Source organism: Dipodomys spectabilis, unplaced genomic scaffold (assembly GCF_019054845.1).
Source record: "Dipodomys spectabilis isolate Male_0828 unplaced genomic scaffold, ASM1905484v1 ptg000003l, whole genome shotgun sequence".
NCBI classification, from domain to species: Eukaryota; Metazoa; Chordata; class Mammalia; order Rodentia; family Heteromyidae; genus Dipodomys; species Dipodomys spectabilis.
Window position 1 is genome coordinate 1,231,875 of NW_024870680.1, and position 6,863 is coordinate 1,238,737.

Consider the following 6,863-nt stretch of genomic DNA (forward strand, 5'->3'; position numbering starts at 1 on the left):
CTAAAAATCCTCCTATTATTCCACAGGGAATAATAGAAGGGACAAATTACTTTTGGAGCTGAAGTTCATTTCTACAGCTCTTTACTCTTTCTTTTTCTAAAATCTTTCTTTAGAATACTCCTACTGTATTTTTTTAAAATATCCATTGGCATTAATTTTAATGGGTCTTTCAAGAAAGCTAGTTTTAAGTTCCATAATAGAGTAAAATATTTCTTACTCTCAGATTCCACTTTGAATCAACATTCCAAATATTCTCCCAGACTTATTTGGACCATCATTTTATTCTGTGATGAGGATTTTTTTAAGTATTGTACAAATGAGTTGCCATTTAATAAAGCCATTTATTAATAAATACATCTTGATCAATATCACCCCTTTCCTACCCACTCTTCCCCTACCCACCCCTTCCCTCACTTTTCTTAATTTTGTAGGATATACATTTGATTCTTGATTCTATTCTCCCCTCTTCTCCTTTTCATTTGTGTACCCCTCTCCCCTTGACCCCAGACCACTCCTTTCAAGTACCCACAGCAAACAGATCCTCTAAAAACAAATGACTTTTTCAAAGCCTAGTGTTTAATTAGTTGTTTTTTTTTAATAAACTGTAATTTTGAAATGATATGGAGAGGCCATTGGATGAGTTAGGATTATAAATCTTCCCTCTTAATCTTTTGTATCAATAGCATGGATTATGAAAGAGGAAGAAAATGAAAGGTATTGGCTATGTTATTGTAGTAGTTTCTTATGTACCATGTGCTATTCCAATATGTGAATTCTAAGTAATGAAATCATCTTCAGATTGGCTTGGTTTAGGCAAGACCACACAGCAGTGATAGTCTCTAAGATCTGCTAGGTAAATTACTTTTGAGTCTTTCTATACTATTTTTTTCACCTAAGAATCTTTCTTTCTTCTGATTTACTATATGGAAAAAGGATGGTGTGGAAAAAAAGAAGAAAGGATTTTGAATGTTTTCATAGGAAAGAAGTGATACTTAAAGAAAGAAACATTTGGAAGTGGCACTGTGGCTCAAAGTGGTAGAGCACAAGCCTGCAGTGAAAAAGCTCAGGGACAGTGCCCAGGCCCTATGACCCACAAAAAAGAAAAAAACAGAACAAAAAAACCATTTAGTTGTCTTAAGCATTACATAATACATACACATATTGAAGTGCCACACAGTTTATCATTAATAGGTTTAATTTTTGTTTTATGTATCAGTTAAAATTAAAAATTGAACTTTAATTTTTATAATATTTTTAGTCAAACCTCATTAGGGGTAAAAACACTGTAAATTGAATGGAGACTTTTTCAGACTCCAAAATGACATCTCTAAAAGTTTAAAGATTGACATGCCCCAGATCTGTCACTGATGAATTTTTAAATTTCCTGTTCAGATTTGTGATTTCATTTCATAATATGCTCTCTTCTTGATCCACTTTATGTTTTGAACTTCTATTCTAACATGTATAACAGTAGACATTGGAGTAGCAAGTGATAACTTTTGAAGTATATACAGTATAAGTTACCCTTCTCATTTTCTCCCTTCCTGTTCATGAAACTTCAGGAGTATCAGCTATCTTTGTGTAGTCCACGATGCCATTTAATAAGGTAAATGAAACTTTAAGCCTTCAAATCACTTGAATTTTTTGCACTTTTAAAATTAACATCAATTATAAGGAGGCTTCATTTTGACATGCTTATATAGATATCCATTGTACTCTGATCAGACTAACCTGTCACTTTCCCTTATATTTTCATTCCTTTCTAAACCAATCTTAATAAGCTTCATTGTTTTGTTTAAACACGGGAACATTAAGTTATTTGGCTTTTACTCAATCACCTTTACACTCTCCACTTACCTTTCCCTCTTGCACTAGTGTCCTCACCCTAGGGCAGGACCTGTTAAACATTCCTATCCTTTTTTAAAACATATGCTAATTGTTAAAAAGTAGTTTCACTACGGTGTTTCACACAAGCATGCACTTTAATAAAATTGATCCCTTTCCCCACTTTCTCAAGCCTCCCTATTAGCTTTGTTATGCCATCTTCATTCACAGATAAAATGTATTTCCATTTTAGTCACCCTCTAACCTCTTTTCTTCTATTTATTCTTTCTTATCCCTTCAAAGAGTCCGGAAACTAAGATTATATATCTATCTGTCTATCTGTCTGTCTATCTTTGATCTCTCTCTTCCTCTTTCTCTCTCCCTCCTTTTTCCAAAATAAGCAAGAAACTTTGTGAGCTTCATTTTTAGTTTTTTGTTTGTTTGTTATTTTTTTTAGATTCCCAAGATAGCACCACTAGGAAAAAAACTTCCTAGGCAAGTGCAAAGTACACTTTGGAGTTTTCAGTGAGCTTTTGTGGCCTCTGTTTATCTTGTTCACAGTAGTTATTGTACACCTCTTTCATACACATATGGCTCATTGTTGACAAGAGATCTAGAATCATGGTTTTCAAATGTGTGTGTGTACACGCATGTGCATGCAAGTATGTATTTGTGAGAGAGACAGAGAATGACAGAGATTGAGATATTTTAAGGTTTATGTGACTATGTCGGTTGCTACATAAAATTTATGATGGGCACAATTCCTTCTGGGAGGTCAGTGTTTGATTCAATGATGATTCTTCATCTGATTTGATGAGATTATGGAGAGTGAGTGGCTCACCTACCAATTTTAATGTTAAACTCAGCCTCTAAGCACTGGTATTGAATAATGTTTGGCAAAATATTTGGTCACTGTGGCAAACTGCTAAATAAAGTTTTCCACTATATTTGCGCTTTGACTTTAGTGATACATTTCTTTCCCATTCAGAGACAGGGACCTTTTACCCTTTTGAAGCCAATGGTCCCTATGCCTTTAGCCATATCTGATTTATTTTGCATCTTGCTCTTTTGCCCTTCTTCTCCCTCTTTATAAATGTTACTATGCTCAGATTAAAAAGAATGGTAATCTTTTCTAAAATGTATCCCTGAAGAGCTGTGTAGAAAGTTCATCTTGACATTTCAGGATTAGTATTTCGGCCAGTCATTTTCCAAGCTTCCCTCATTTTTCCTTTTAGCACCTCACTTTCCTATCCACCAATCTGACCAAGTTCCCTAAATGGTAGGGAATGTATTTTTCAAGCTAGTAGTGGGTTCCTAGTGGTTATAAAAATTAGCTTTTCTTAGTTTTCATTCTGTGAAATCTCTCTGTGTGTTCTCCTGGGTTTCCTATTCTATGCTAAAATTCTCCTCATATTGGTTCTTTGTGGGTTTTGTCCCCTTCTAACTGTAAGGTCTGCTCCTGGATGGGAGCAGACTCCACCCTCCTCACAGCAAAGTCTCCACCCAGTACCTGCCTTACCTAGGCAACTGGCACACCTGGAAGAGGTCCCATCTGCATCTGCTGAGGTCACATCTGAATTTGATGTGGCTACACCTTTCTCTGCCATACCCTAGATAAGGCCTAGCCCAGGCCCAGATGCCCTCTTTCCCAGGTCTTTCTCAGGCCTTTCCCAATCGCAGGGAGGGCCAACATGGCCTTGTGCCAGCCAGAACGATGAATAAACCTATCCCTTACCTGAATACCACGTGTGTGGTGTGGTTCTTACTTGGCAACTTCTTTTTCAAAACCTAACACTAACTTTCTGCCATTTTTCTCTCACTTGTTTTTCTTCCTCCTGTCTTCACTTAAACAGAAATTTTCTATTCTCAGCTCTTCCCTATAATCTGTTTATTCTCTTTATCTAGGAAGCCATTCAATCTTATAATTTTAACTATCTACATTTTTTTAAAAGATCTCTAAATTTTCATCTTTTAAAATGTCTCTCCCTGCTGAATCTTAGTTTTACCACCTGGAAGCAAGTAGTAAAATTCCAGTCTTATCTTCTTCATTCACAATGATGAATATTCTTTCTGTACTTGTTTCCTTTTCTTCTTCCATCATTTAAAGCTGCATAATCTCTTGTTCATATACCTGAAGATTACTGCTCTGTCTTCAATTTCTCTTTCTTAAAGTGCTGGAATATTTGTTCTACACATGTCTAAACATGTCTCTCTTTTGCCTACAGTGAATTATTTTTATAATGCCTTTCCCAAGTAAGCTCCACTGAACACAAAATCTATTACTTTCAAATTATTACTGTCTTGTGATAAATCAATGCCTTCTTATTTTGTCATGTCTCAATAAGAAAAATGAAATTCAAGAGACAGACTCAGACTGTGGTTGCTCTGAGATCTGAAAATAGATCTGAAAATATGATTTCAATATTTGCTTATCATGTTGTTTAGTTATATTCATTCAAATTAAATCTGTTCTTCCATAAATAAACAAACAAACAAAAATAAATGAATGTTATTGGTGTCTGTCATGGTAAATGAATACCCATTGGGTAAAAGCAATAATTCAATACAATGGTTGTTAGGCTGGAAGTTAAGAAACTGGTGGTGCGCTGGCTTCAGCAGAATTTCTGGGATGAGGCTCTGACAACAGGTTTTGTTTGTTTGTTGATTGATTTTGTTCCCCAGTGGAACCTAGCCACAGGCAGGGTGAAGAAGTAGCAATCTTTCTTGCAACTCAAAATATAAGCATTACTAATGATCTGTAGAATACTATAGATAAATACATTTTTAACAAATTGGGTTCTATCAGGTTAAATAAAACCATTAAGGTTTTATAATGCACAAATATCTAAAATGTCTTTTTAGAATAAGACAAAGTATTTAGACTTGATTAGTGAGCAGCTTTTTTGTTTTTATTGCTCCTCCCATATTTTGTAGTAATACAAATTATAATTACAGATATTTAAGATGAATATCCTAATTATTTGTTTGTTTGTTTGTTTATATAGGGACAGAGTCTCATGTATTTTAGGCAGGGAAATGATTACTATAATCATGTTAGCTCACATTCCTCATCTCACATATTTTACCATTTTATTTGTGTGTGATGAGAACACCACATATAGATCAGCAAATTTTGAGTATACATTATGCTTAAAAATAAATATACTCACAGGATGTATATTAGTTTTCTGGATATATTTATTTTGTAAATGTAACTATATTATTTTTGAGTAACACAACTCATTTCTGCCAGCCTCCTCTCCCCCTCCCCTCACCCTCCTGAATCCTGGTAAACACAACTCTATTTTGTGTTATTATTTGTCTTAGATTCCATATGTGAATTCAGACCTCAGTGTAAATTGAGATCATGCACTATTTGTCTTTCTTCAACTAGTCATCTCTCTTAGCATTGTTCATCTATGTACACACATGTGGCAGGATTTCTTTCTTTTTAATGGATGAATAATTTTCCAGTGTATACGCTATACCATATTTTCTTTATCCATTTTTCCTTCAGTGGAGACACACACACGTTGTTTCCTTATGTTGGCTATTGAGAAGAATTCTGCAATAAATACAGAGATACAAATATTTCTTTGAGATAATTATTTTATTTCCCAGAAAAGTGTTTATTGAGTCATTAAAAGTTCAATTTAAAACAACAACAACAACACATTATCCCTTAGGTCAAGACTAGGACTCGTGTTCGCTTTGGCAGCACATATACTAAAATTGGAACGATACAGAGAAGATTAGCATGGTCCCTGCGCAAGGATGACACGCAAATTCGTTAAGCATTCCATATTTTTAAGTATTTATGTCGAAAACGAACTTTACAACTTTGGTGTGGGAGGAGAAGGGTTGGTTGGGGGAGGGGGAGGATGGGAAGGGATGCCAAGGGGAAACAAAGGAGGAGGCTACAATGCTTGATAAGAAATGTACTCATTGGGGCTGGGAAGGTGGCTCAATGGTAGAGTGCTTGCTTTGCATGCCTGAGTCCCTGGGTTTGATTCCTCAGCACCACATAAGCAAAAAGAAAAAAGCTGGAAGTGGCATTGTGACTCAAAGTGGTAGAGCGCTAGCCTTGAGCTGAAGAGCTGAGGGACAGCACCCAGGCCCAGAGTTCAGGCCCCACTACAGGACTCCCCCCCTAAAAAAAAAGAAATGTACTTATTATCTTGCCCATGTAATTGTAACCCCTCTGTACAGTATTTTCACAATTAAAAAATAAATAAATAAAAGACTAGGACTCTACCACTTGAGCCACAGATCTACTTCCAGCTTCTTTTTCATAGAATTTGAGATAAGTTTCATAGGCTTTCCTGCCAGAGCTGGCTTAAAACTTAGATCCTCTTATCTCAGCCTCCTAAATAGCTACAATTACAGTCATGAGCCACTGTTACCTGGCTAAAATTATCTTTTGTAATGACTAACCCATATACATTTCCAACAACAGCCTACAAGGATTTCCTAGCATCGCAATTCTTACAAATATCTTTTATTACTTTGAAATAGTTTTTGTAACAAATTTTAGATGATATTGTGGTTGGTTGTGATTTGCATTTCTCTGGTGATTAGTTATGTTGAATATTTTTCATGCATTTTTTAACCATTTCAGTGAATTCTTTGTAAAAATGTCTACTCATATCCTCTCTACATTTTAAAATCAGATTATGCATTATTTTGTTTGCTATTGTATTATATTGTATGGTCTTGCTGACTAGGGTGATTTTATATTTGGTCATTATGTACAAAGAATAAGTGGATGGAGTTTACCAATTAGAAATTAGTATTCACAAAAAACTTCAGTTTTTTAGTTTGGTCTAGTGGGTGAAATACTGGACCATGGTGGAATCTAAATGTATCCATTCCTCATTTAGAGCATTATGAAGATCTACAGACATCCAGTCTTCTCAGAGGAGTCCTGTACTTTAGGAGGATCACAAAAACTTATGCCTGGTGGAGACCACTGCACCTGGGATGTAGGTAAACCATGTATTCAATGGTCATAGGTTTTTGTTTTATATCTAGATGATTTT

General features: G+C 35.2%; 1 non-coding gene across 1 annotated transcript; it reads left to right on the forward strand.

Moving 5' to 3' along the window:
- Positions 1-5,526: 5,526 nt before the first annotated feature.
- Positions 5,527-5,633, forward strand: LOC122116974. Its single transcript, XR_006149045.1, has one exon. It is a non-coding gene; the product is annotated as a U6 spliceosomal RNA (small nuclear RNA).
- The last annotated feature ends 1,230 nt before the right edge of the window (positions 5,634-6,863 follow it).